The 13,526-nt window shown below is 43.5% G+C and overlaps 1 protein-coding gene across 4 annotated transcripts in view; it reads right to left on the bottom strand.

Moving 5' to 3' along the window:
- LOC127582573 (cortexin-1-like) overlaps positions 1–13,086 on the bottom strand; it is a 36,411-nt gene extending 23,325 nt beyond the window's left edge. The window contains exons 1-4 of one of the 4 annotated variants that reach the window (XM_052037936.1): positions 12,589–13,086; positions 12,065–12,125; positions 11,278–11,437; positions 9,521–9,653 (exon numbers count right to left, since the gene is read on the bottom strand). The gene's annotated coding sequence lies outside the window, so the exon portion shown is untranslated. Of the gene's footprint in view, positions 1–1,080; positions 1,182–9,520; positions 9,654–11,277; positions 11,438–12,064; positions 12,126–12,588 lie in introns of those variants that run through there. The other 3 variants (XM_052037938.1, XM_052037939.1, XM_052037940.1) reach the window with 3 other exon arrangements.
- Positions 13,087–13,526: the final 440 nt, after the last annotated feature.

Here is a 13,526-nt window from a genome sequence, read left to right as displayed (position 1 = left end):
CGATCACCACTAGAATTCAGCACTTTGTTTATATTTGGACCAAGGGTGGTAATTGGATGAACTGTATATGCTTTCTTTCTGTGAACAAGACACGTGAGAAAAAATAGAGATCTTTTAACTGCACCATTGTGTTGTCTTGAGCTTGTACCTCTTCAACCAGTCTTCCTGCACCAGACCTGTAGTACTGATCTCAGTCAATATACATCATCCTTGTTCTCTTTCACTCTCTTTGTAGCTGTTCAGTGCCACAAAGCAGGGACATTATCTCCAAAAGGTTGACAGACTCCCAGTCTTAATTTCACCGTCTGGACATCCTTTAACATTCTGAAGTGATTATATCTGATGTTCTTAAACAGAGATTGATAGATTTTTAGGTATTAAGGGAATAAAGGGTTAGTGTGGGAAAGTGGCACTGAGATTGAAGATCAGCAACGATCTTACTGAATGATGGAACAGATCTGAAGTGCTGATCTTTTGTTCTTAAGTTCTTTTTACTCAGTTCTCCCATTCAAACTGTTACAGCACAGGCAGCAGAAGTACTGGGCACAGGGTGAGTGCTGCCCTTTGGCAACATTCATACAACCTTCCAAGGCCTGACATGGTTGATGAGTACCTGGGGAAGAGAACACTTTAATTCCATTACAGATGTAAAAAGTAATTGAATCATCTCAAAAGAAAATGGAAGGTTGAGATAAGGGTCCAGCAATCCAGTCACAATCCAGCCAGGGGCTGTCATTATTTGAAGGAAGTCAAGGGACACCTGTCTGTCCTTCAGCTGTTTGCCAAGATCCGCACCAAGCTGTCAAATACATTATGATGGTGTGGTGATGCTGTACCACAGAGGTACTGATGTCAAGATGAGAATTATTATCCTGTGGTGAGCTAATACTGCTTCAGGAATCAAACCAATGCTCTACAGACCTTATGCCTGTGTCGTACACTACTTGATGGAGCTTTAGACTCACGGGGTGACTGGAGTTGGGGTCCTGAGTACAACATTACTGGTAGAGGAAGTACACAGTAAAAAAACGTCTATCTACTCATTGCAGTAAGCAGAATGGGGTGGGAGTTTCAACAAACCTGAACAAAGATGTTTCTCTCTCAGTAACTTATGATGCCTCTTTTAGTATAAAGTAATTTATGCAAATGCAGGCTTTACACAGCAGGTGCATCTGTAACTAAAAAAAGAAAGGTATTACAAATTCAGGCAGCAAATTTTCATCATTATCTGTTTACTCAGCACAGCATCAACACTAAATGAAAATAAAAATACACTGCAGATGTTGGAAACCTGAAATAGAAACAAAAAATGCTGAAAACGCTCAGCAGGCCAGGCAGCAACTGCAGAAAGAGAATCAATTAACATTTCAAGTCTGAGATACTTCATCATAACTAGAAAAGAGATAAAACAAGTTAGTTTTCAGTAGGAGCAAAAGTGGGGCAGGGGTGTGGCTGGAACAACTAACTTGTTTTTCCTCTTTCCCAGTTCTGACGAAGGGTCTCAGACTTGAAACATGAACTCTGTTGCTCATTTTACAGCGGTAGCTCGACCTGCTGAGTCTTTGCAGCATTTTGTTTTTATACCAGTGCCAACACCTTCACCTGCACTAACACCAACACCAATACCTTCAGCAGCACCAAAAACACCTGCACCCATACATTCACTAACACTTGCAAAAACACCTGCACTAATCTCAGCACCAGCACCCACAAAAACACCAACACCTACACTAACACCATTGTCAACACACACACCAACACCAGGATTAACACCAGCACAAACACCAATGTATCAGCCCCCACTCCAATAGCAACACCAACACAACCACCAACACCAATGCTAGAACAACCGTTAATGTCAACACCAGCACCAGCTCCAAGCCAACAGCACAGGGAAAGTTGTACTTAGTCATTCTAGTAGATTTCTTTGAGGATGCACCAACACTTTCACCATAATATATTGCAGTTACTTGTTCCGGTGGACAATGGGGAACAAGTAGATCCAATATATTTGATTTCCAGAAGGGATTCGATAAGGGATCACATAAAAGCTTTCTGCAGAAGCTAAGAGTGCCTGACGTTGGGGGTAATTCATCGGCATGGATAGAGGAGTGCTATTTAACAGAAAGTAGAGAGTCAGAGAAAAGGGTCATTTCTGGAATGGCAATCTGTAACGGCAGGTGTGCCTGTAACTAGAAAGAAAGCAGCAGCTTCGCCAACACCCCCACCAGCACCAACACCCCCACCAGTGCCAACACCCCCACCAAATGAGTGGGCAATAAGTTGGCTAATAGAATATAATGTGGAACAATATGTGATTATTCACTGGGAAAGGACAAATGAAATAGAAAATTATTATTTAAATCAAATACAAAATGTTGTGATACAAAGGGATCTGGAGGTCCAGGTACACGAAATACAAAATGTTAGCATGCAGATCCAGCAAGTAACCAGGGAGGCTAATGAAATCATTGCCAGTACCAACAAAAACACCAGCACCTGCACCACCAACAAAAGCCCCAACACCAATGGCACCACCATCATCATCATCAATGCCAGCACTAATCCACATCCACACCAGCAGCTGCACCAGCACGAAGACAACACCAACAACATCACTAACACAAGCACCGACCCAGGCAGCCACACCAACACAAGCAACAGCCCCAATGTCAGAACTGTCCCAGCATTAGTGCTGGCTCCAAATCAATGCAAACATTAACACCAACACCATCATTAACACCGTCACCACCAACACCAGCAAAAGAACCAACCAATGAGACGACTCACAGTGACACCCACCCCTGTTGACACTTCTCAACGGTGTCATTTCCTGCCACAATACTTCTCATCAGTAACATACCTAACCAGTGACATTCTCTGCCATTAACACTCCCACCAGTGACATTCCCACAGTAACACTCTCTGCCAGCAATACTCTCCATGTGTAATATTTGCAACTGTGACTTCCCACTTGTGACACTGTCCGCTATTGACAGTCTGCTGTTATAAACAGCAGTGTCAATACACTCCCCATCAGTAATTCTGTCCACCATTGGCACTCCCTACCAATGACACTCCATAACACTGAAATTCTGTCAGTGACAATCCACACAAATACAACTCCCCTTCAGTGCCTCACGCTACCAATGGCACCTCCTCTCAGAGGGTCTCTGGATCTCTGGAACTCTCTGCCCCTGAATGTGGTGAAGACCAGATCATCACAGACATTTAAAATGGAGATAGATAAATATTTGAAAGATCAAGGAATTGAGGGTTATGGGGAATTGGTACAGAAGAGGTACTGAGTCCAGCATAGATCAGCCATGATCGTATTGAATGGTGAGGCAGGCTTAAGGGCCAGGTGACCAACCCCGCTCCTATTTTCTTGTGTTATTGCGTTCCTACCAATGGTGCATCAACTACTGATGTATCCATGGCAATGAATAATAACATTCTTTACTAATGATAAACCCAACCAGTAACTCTCCAAGTCAGAGGCACTGCCCATCAGTAACATAGTGACAGACCTCACCAATTACTCTCCTGGCCAATGATATTCATTACCGGTGACATTTATGACCAGTGATACTCCTCACTGTGGGAGGGAGAGAAACAGAGTGAGACAGTTTATGGGAGGGGGCTCTGAAGGAGGAAGAGCATTAGTCTAGTTGAGTGAAGGCAATAGGACCGATGAAGATATGGAAGTGAGTTTGTGTTTGTGTGGGTTTGTGTGTTTATTTGGGTGTGCAGGCACACATACACATGTGAATCTGCATGTTAAGTCTGTGCAGCAGAACCTGGTCTCCAGTCACCTTGGACTACCTTGCCATTGGACAAAGACCTCAGTTAATCAAGTCTGTGTGTTAAATGATGTGCAAGTGCTACCTCATATTAAAAATATTCACATGAATGTTCCTTGCCACTTATCAGCCTATACCTGAATGTTGTCTAGGTCCTGCTGTACATTGGCATGGGCTTCTTCATTTCTTGAGGAGTTGCAAATGGAATTGAACATCGTGCAATCATCACCGAACATCCCCACTTCAGACCTAGCTATGGAGGGAAAGTCATTGAAAATGGTTGGATCGAGGGCACTTCCCTGAGCAACTCCAGCAATGATGTCCTGGGTCTGGGATGATTGACCTCCAAAAGCCACGACCACCTTCCCTTATGCAAGCTATGACTCTGATTACTGGAGCACTAACTTCAGTTTTACTCAGGCTCCTTGAAGCCATACTTGGTCAAATGATGCCTTGATGTCAAAGGTGATCACTCTCATTTCTCCTCTGGAATTCAGCTCTTTGGTCCATGATTGGATCAACACTGTGATGAGGTCTGGAGCCAAGTGGTCCTGGCAAAACCCAAACTGGGCATTGGTAGGTAGACTATTGGTGAGTGAATGCTGCTTGACAGTACTGTCAACAACATCTTCCATCACTTTACTGATTATTGAGAGTAGTTAGATTGGGTGGTACCAAACTAGATTGGATTTGCGCATTTTATCTGTGAACAAGACATAACTGGGCATTTTTCCACATTGCTGTACTGGAATAGCTCATTTAAAGGCATAGAAAATTCTGGAAAACAGGGTTTCAATAATGCACCTATGTTGTTGTCTGGTTCCACAACCTTCGTTGTATCCACTGATCTCATCCATTTTTTTGATATCACATGGAGTGAATCAAATTGGCCAAAGACTGTGTGACTGTGGAGTTCTCAAGAAGAAGCTAAGCTGTTCCATCTGCTTCAGATTTCTGGCTAAACATAGTCATGAACAATCAGCCTTGACTTCAGCATTCACATGCTGGGCACACCCATCTTTGAGGATGGGAATGTTCTTGAAGCCTGTTTAATTCTCCATCACTATTCATGACAAGATGTGGCACGGCTGAAGAGCTTTGATCTGATGTGTTGGTTGTGTTACTTAGCTCTGACTAATACATGCTGTTTTTGTTGTTTAACATGCTTGTAATCCTGTAATCCATCATTACTGGGTGGGCATTTCATTTTAGGGTATGCCTGGCATGCCCTTATGCACTCCTCATTGAACCAGGGCTGATCACCTGGCTTGACAGAAATGCTAGAGTGATCTATATGCCAGACCACGAGCTTACAGGTTGCAATGGCGTACATTTCTGCTAATGGTCCACAGTATCTCAGTTATGAGCTGCCAGAATTCTTCTGAGCGTATCCCATCTAGTTTGTACTGTCGTACCAAACAGGTGGAGAATGTCCTCGGTGTGAGCACAGGGCTTTTGTCTCCACAAAACTGTGTGATGATCACTTCTATGAATGCTTTCATGCAATGATCTTATAATGAGATTCTGGGTCCGGGGGAGGGGGGGGGTGGGGGAAGCATGACATAACCTTGAGCGTTGCTCAAAGAGTTCCTCTCAAGGATGAGATTGAATGAGAACTAGACTGTGATCAAATCCCACTTTGACAGTACAAGTAGTTTGAAAATGAGGAGTTTCTGAAATCAAAGTTAAGGAAATAGAGGAGCATGAATGTTAGTTTGGAAGGAAGAAGAGTTTTGCAGGGTAGTAGACAAGAATTGTGAACAGGACATGGAAGGTCTGGCTCAGGGTTAAGTTGGTGCTCAGTTTAGTGAGGGCAGAGATAGTGATAATATAATTAGCCTCAACATCCTGGCTGAGCAAAGGAACCATCCACAAGTCTCCAGCTGCTGATCACTCCTTGCAGAAAGTGTGTGTGAATTCAGTGATGTGTAATCATGTTCAGTGTGATATCTTTGTGCCATATCTGGTGTGCAATGGGCAGCTCACATTAAAAGTATTCACAAAAAGGCATCCTCGATCCCAAGAGACTGCCTAAGAAGAAGATGCCTTTGAAGTCCATGCATTGTGCAGAAAATCAAACTTTAAAAAAAGTCCGTTGAAGGATATCAGAGGCTAGAATAATTACTTTCACTCCATCTCATTTAAACATATAAATTATTGTAAAAGCCAGCATTAAAAAGAGCTAGCTATGAAGAAAAGCTCAACTCAAATGACTGTAATGGTTTCAGTTTGGGGACTGGGCCTGTCAGTGTGAGCTAAGTAGAGAACATCTCAGATTGAGAGCTTTAATATAGATTTGGTTTTGTTTTACAATGGAGGGATTTCAGTTGCATATAAATTGAACGCAAGTTAATAAATAAATGAACAAATAAATAACCATACTTCCAGTTCCCTTGATGCTGACCATCGTTTAAGTTTTGTTGCAGTAAGTTCCTCAAATACTTTGACACATCCACAAACAGAGTTCCAATTTGCTTGTTTGCTTTTCCTCTTAAGAACACAACATTTTAACACAAAATTACCTTATCAAAATCAAGGTTTACTTTGCCTTTAATGGCCCTGTCTCCTTGTGATGATGCCTTTAATGGCTACTGTACCTAGAGGGCATGAGCCCTGTGTTCCAAGCCTGCACCGGTAATGCCCCTCAACTCTTTCTCCGCTACATTGATGACTACATTGGGGCTGCTTCCTGCACCCGTGCTGAGCTCGTCAATTTCATCAACTTTGCCTCCAACTTCCACCCTGCCCTCAGATTCACTTGGTCCATCTCCAACACCTCCCTCCCCTTTCTGGATCTCTCTGTCCCCATCCCTGGAGACAGATTAACCATAGACATCTTCTACAAACCCACTGACTCCCACAGTTACCTCAACTACACCTCTTCCCACCCTGTCACTTGGAAGGACGCCATCCCCTTCTCCCAGTTCCTCCACCTCCACCGCATGTGTTCCCATGATGAGGCTTTCCATTCTAGGACATCTGTGTCCTCCTTTTTCAGTAACCGGGGTTTCCCTTCCATCACCATCAATGCTGCTCTTACCCGTATCTCCTCCACTTCCCGCACGTCTGCCCTCACTCTCTCTCCCCACTGACATAACAGGAACAGAGTTCCCCTTGTCCTCACTTACCACCCCACGAGCCTCCGTATCCAACACATCATACTCCACAATTTCCGCCACCTCCAATGTGATCCCACCACCGGGCACATCTTCCCCTCACCCCCTCTCTCCACATTCTGAAGGAACCACTCTCTCCGTGACTCCCTTGTCCACTCGTCCCTCCCCACCGATAACCCCCCGGCACTTATGCCTGCAACCGCACCAAGTGCTACACCTGTCCCTACACCTCCTCCCTCACAACCATCCAGGGTCCCAGACAATCCTTCCAGGTGAGGCAGCACTTCACCTGTGAGTCAGAGGGTGTCATTTATTGCATCCGGTGCTCTCAGTGCGGCCTCCTGTACATCGGTGAGACCCGACGCAGAATGGGTGACCACTTCGTCGAGCACCTTCTCTCTGTCCGCCACAACAGCCAGGACCTCCCAGTGGCCATTCTCTTCAATTCCACATCCCACTCCCATACTGACATGTTTGTCCATGGGCTCCTCTACTGCCATGTTGAGGCCAGGTGCAGGTTGGAGGAACAACACCTCATATTCCGCCTTGGGAGTCTCCAACCTTGACGGCCTTAACATCGAGTTCTCTAACTTCTGGTAACCCCACCCCTTCTTTATCTCCCCCCCCCCCCCCACTCCTTTGTCGTCCCTTATTTCCATGGCTCCCTTCCCCCGCCTTGATGACCTATCTATCTCCTCTCCTTCCCTCTTTATTCCATGGTTAACTGGCCTCTCCTACCAGATTCCTTCTTCTTCAGCCCTTTGCCTCTTCTACCTATCACCTCTCAGCTTATTACATCTTCTCCCCATCCCCCACCCACCTCCCATCCCCTCTCACCTGGACTCGCCTATCACCTGCCAGCCTGTGCTCCTCCTCCTCCCCCTCCCCCCACCTTCTTATTCTGGCTTCTGCCCTCTTCCTTTCCAGTCCTGATGAAGGGTGTCGGCCCAAAACGTCGACTGTTTATTTCCCTCCATGGATGCTGCCTGACCTGCTGAGTTCCTCCAACACTTTTTGTGTAGTGCTCCCTTGTTCCATTTAAAATCTTTCTACTTATACTTTCTACTTATAGAGTCTTAGAATAATACAGAACTGAAACACACCCTTTGGCCTAACATATCCACGCCAATCATCACGCGCCCATTTACACTAATTCTACACTAATCACATTTTATTCTCCCCACATTCCTATCAGCCCCTAGATTCTCACCTAGATACTAGGGTTAATTTATGGTGGCCAATTAATCTACCAATTTGCACATCTTCTGGGACTTAAGAGGAAACTGAAGTTCTCAGGAGAAACCCACACGATCACAGGGAGAATATGCAAACTCCACACACAGGCAGCACCAGAGGTCAGGATTGAACCCAGGTCGCTGGAGCTGTGAGGGAGCAGCTCAAGTAGCTGCACCACTATGCAGCCCCTATGTTATTTTTGTCTTCCTCCTAATCCTCTGAAAATTGCTGAACTCCTCAATTTGGAGTGACCAGTAAATTTCATTAACCTTCCTCTAATCCCTAAGTCATCACCATTTACACATACAGTATGAAAACAACTTGCACTTATAAAGCTTCATTACCATAGCTGAATTTCCCACTCTTAAGCGTTTCATCGATCAAAATTTGACACCAAGCCACAGAAGGTGACATCAGGAGCGGTAACCAAAGCTTTAACAAGGAGGTGAGTTTAAACAGCATCATAAATTTTGAAGGCAAAATAGAGGAACAAAAAAGTTTAGGAAGGAATTGCAGAGAGTCAAGGCAGCTGAAAATATAGCAACAATGATGGAGCAACTAAAATCTGCTACCCACAAAGTGCCAAAATTGGAGGAGTGTGAATATCTTAAAGGCTTGTCAGGTTGGAGGAGGTTACAGTAAATAAAAAAAGTTACCTGAATACTGGCTATGTTTGAACACTATTCATCATTTATTCCAGTATATCAAATTGTACCTGCCACTTGGTGGCCCATCAATGCCTCTTCAGTTTTTCTTAACAAATTTTATCATAATTTTTCACCTATATTTGGAGTTAGCAGCAAATTTCAATACTGTTCTCTCAATTCCTAACTCACAATCATGTATGAATCTGTTCATCAAGATCAAAGCATCAAAGATCCCTGTGGGATGTGACTTTCCATATCTTTCCAATTACTTTTTAATCTTACCTTTTGCTTTCTGTAGTCCAAACATTCCTCTGATGTGGCCACATTCCTTGGACCCTGGAAGTTTTATGTGAGCACACTAGCTCCCTGGAGAGTCAACAGCTGGCTCCAGAACAAGAGCATTCATTCGAAACCCTGGTCTCCCCAATGAAGTTTATGCCATGCTTTCCCATGAAAGTCAGACTGGTCTTTCAGACTATATAATGCCTTTTCATTGCCAACTGCAAGGCAGCATTGGTAAAGTGCCAACCTCTCACCAAATACTGCATAATTGGAGATAAGAGACTAGCAAAATAAAAGGAAAACCTACATACCCTCCAAAACAGAAAGTGCTAGATTTTGTTTGGAACAGCTGCATATACACATTACTCACTTGTAATTGGTTCCAAATCTACCCAGTTATCTCACTTTCCAGTCTGTACAAGATTTGGCTACTTGCCTATGGAGTGTAGGTAATGCCACAAACTGCTGAAATAGACCACACGCTCCCAGGCTCCCAGAGCTTCTGTATGCAACGTTGCAGGCTGGATCTGAGAGAACGATGAAGCCTTGTGGCAGATGAGAAGACAGTCCTTGGTATAAACAACAGAGAGAGGGGAATAAGTTCAAAACTGGTCTAATCCCAGAAAGCACTCAATTGATTCTAATAGCGATTAAGGATCTGAAAACCTATTTTGATATTCATTCCATGCTGCCTAATTAATAGAAGCATTTTGCATTACAAAATATCTCTAGTTATGGCAGATTTGACACAAAGGTGAATACATTCTGCTCCATTTAACTGAGGTTAGAATTAACAATCCCACACACTGAACCTGGAGATTAAATCACTGCTCATTGTGTTGATGCAACAGCTGGTCTTTGTAGGCTGTCTTTTGTAATTGATTTTACTAGACCAAACTGTTTATTTATATGTCACTGTCCATTCCCATTGCAAAGGAAGTCCAAGGTCTTCAATCCCTCTAGGGTATTTAAATCACAGAGTAGCAAGTGGCAGGATAACCTCGGCCAACAGTCCTAGGGGCAGTTTGTGCCGTGCTGATGTCAGCAGACCTGCCAGCTTTATAGCGATATTAAATATCAGCACTGTTCCCATGCAATAAGGTCCACAACTACCGACTGAATGGCAAAGAAAGGGGAACAAATTATCTGTTCAATAAGTATCAATAATCTGAGGGACACCATGATATTTGGGCCCACAAGCCAGGTATCTTTCAGATTCGGTTTGTCAACATCACATATTATTAACCCCAGAATGCTATTATCCAACATTTTTACTGTTTAATAACAGGAATTGCTGGAAATACTCAGCAGGTCAGGCAGCATCTGTGGAAAGAGAAACAGAGTTAACAATTCAGATCTGAGACAGTCTCTGACAAAGGGTCTCGGACATGAAAGATTAACTCTATTTCCCTTTCCACAAATGCAGCCTGAACGGCAGAGCTTTCCAGCATTGAATATTTTTATTTCAGATTTCCAGCATCTGCAGGGTTTTTTTTAATTTTCATTTTGTACTTTTTAAGTTAATTCTTATAATCATTATTTCCTCTGACAACAATCTGTCAGTATTTTTCAATAGGAGCAGAAATCAAATGTCAGTCAGATATCAGCCAAGAATTCAATGGACATTCTTTAACTGCTAATACCATACCTCCAGCAGAGCTCTGTGAGGTGTGGTACATTTAGCTACAGACTAACTTTGGACTGTCATATTTGATTTCCAATCTTACTCTGCAGCCTTCACTCTTTCTCCCTCCACACCCTCCCTTCCTAAGGTACTGGTTCTCATGATGAACAGTATCGGCAATGCCTCAAAGGATATCAGAACTCAAAGAAGGCCATTCAGTCCATCATGTCTGCCCTGCTATCCTGCAGTGCTGCATCCAAGTCACCATTCCTTTATGTGAATCCAAAGAGTAAATGTCAACAAGGTATTCTGCCATGAAGAGCATCACTTTTCTCAATCAATATTTACACAATATCAATAGAAACACAATGGTGGGTAGCGGTCAGGAGGAAGAACCTGCTTAATGTTCTCCCTCCATCAAGTCACTCCCAAGTGCCCTGACAGAAATTAGCTAACACAAGCTAGACTGGGGCTACACTTAGTACCCTTCAAATGGTACCTCTTAAATCAACAAAACTGTCATTCTACAAGTTTGAGTTTGGAGAATCAAACAGTTAGACCCGTGCTACCTGGCTTTTCACGTAGAAAATTCCATCACGATTCTTGGCGTCTCAGCCCACAAATGCTTTTACCGACCAAGTCCAAGGTGTAGCTGCGTGGTCGAGAGTTGGACAACACCACTCCAATCAGACCATCCATTTATAGAGAAATGAAACACGTCAAAAATATCTAGCCATGCAGAAATGTGCGTTATAACAACACATCAAGACAACCCATTGGCCTCTCATTGTGGAAGGAAAAATATTTACATAAATACAACCAATTTCTAACCTAAACATTTGTCTCTTCTAAATTTTTAGAGATTTACTCCCACCCCTGCTGGCTCGCATTGTCTACCATTTTTCTTAGATGTAGGCTGTTTATTCATATAGAGCTTGATTCAGTTACACAGACAGATTCAATGCAATGAGTAAATGGGCTGTAGCTAACAGCAAGGGACTTTGTTTCAGATTTTAAGTGAACATTCAAGAGTCAAAATGTTAGTACCCATTGACTGCAAATCAACCCACCTGAGATTTTGAACTGTGCTGACTCTTTGAGTTCCTGGTTACAAAGCAAACAACACACATTCTCTTCACAGAAGTATTTTTAACAACCAAGCATCATTCTGATGCCACTTATTTTTCTGAATTCAGCCAGAACCATATTGGGGTTAAATTTCCTCCGCACTTTTCACATCAACATATTTCAGAAACTATTAGAAAAATGCAACCCCAAAATTAAAATTCTAAAACCATATCAAATGAAGAAAGATAATATGATAAAGGAGCGGCGAATATTGCTCCCCAAACCCACCTGGTTTTATCGCAGCCGTTATTTCTTCAGTGAGTGTGCGCACAGTCTCACCCAGTCTGTACTGTGGCACACGATATGGGCAAAAAGATCATAAAATCAGACGCAGTGTTTAAAAAAAACACACCATATACACGACAGTGATGAGAAAGCAGCAATCCTAGGCATCAGACCACAATGATCACCCACTCAGACTTCTGACTGACCACTTATGATGCCACTTAAATCCCTGAGTGAGATTCACCATTCTACCCCCAACATCCCCTGTTGCATTAGTTTATTAATTGAATCCCTCATTCACTCAGCTACCAATCCCAACAAAGATCTGGCAGTTCCCTGGTAGGGAAGCAGGTTACTATTAGAAAACCCACTCAGTTCCCATCTGAACCCAACCCCACAATGATGCGGTGCAAAGGACAAGGTAACTGAAGACTGGCAGCGTTCCCAGAGAGGTCGAAAGTATAAAGCAACATGGACTGCTTCTGTGCTGAAAAATAATCTGCATTAGTTAGAAATGAAAATCTCACCTCAATCGTCTTTATACTTCGCCACTAAGTTTGATGAGAAGAGAAATCCAGGAATCGCCAGATGGCAACAGTGTGGGGAGAGGACACCGCCTACCAACAGCCTGAGCGAATACAGCTCCAGCCAGTTCTAGAGATATAAAAAAAACAGGCGATCACATCCAGACTCCGGTCCCCCCAGATCCCGAGGCTGTTGGTTTTAACCCAGTAATTGCATGGGATTCCGGCAGCTCCTCCCGATCAGGCTCTTTCCTGGTGGTTTCATGCTGGGAACTGTTGATTCCCGCGGCTCCGGCTCTGTGCTTTGCACCCAGAGATCTGCAAAGCGTTGGCAGCTCCAGCAGCCGGAACAGCAGGACCCACACACCCAAACAAAACTCCACAGGTTCTGTGTCCGGCTCTGCTTCCAGTCCCAGTTTCCCCGCACCAGCCTCTCTGTGCCTTTCAGACCATGTCCCGGTTCCACTCTGTGAGAACCAAATTCGGTCACCGTGCTGGTAAAGCGAGCAAATCGTGACAACCAGAGTAGAGCACTGTGGATGGCTGGCAAGCCTACCAACATGTCAGTTTTTACATCACAAATGTCTCGATATCCCAAAGCTATGGAATGAAAAACAGAAAATTCATTTGCACCATTTGGTTACAGTGCACTACAAACAACTAAGGGCGGTAAAGTTACATATCGAAAAAAATAACGTTCAAAGGATTATTTGTGAATTGGAATGTCTCTTTGTTACACCTTGAAGGATTGCATCAGTTTCTTTGCGCCACAGTTAGATAAAGTGAAAAAATGCATTGAATATCATTGATTATTAAGCAAGTCTGATCAGTAAACACTACACACAATCAGCTAGTTATTCTCAGTTTAAAATATTCAGCAGGTCAGTCAGCAGCTGCGGAGGGAGAGTAATGTTCAAACTTCCATGCATCAGTTTTTCTCT

Source organism: Pristis pectinata, chromosome 24 (assembly GCF_009764475.1).
Source record: "Pristis pectinata isolate sPriPec2 chromosome 24, sPriPec2.1.pri, whole genome shotgun sequence".
In the NCBI taxonomy this organism is placed as follows: domain Eukaryota; kingdom Metazoa; phylum Chordata; class Chondrichthyes; order Rhinopristiformes; family Pristidae; genus Pristis; species Pristis pectinata.
The sequence above is the reverse complement of the archived record's forward strand: the minus strand, read 5'-3'. Positions and strand labels throughout refer to the sequence as shown.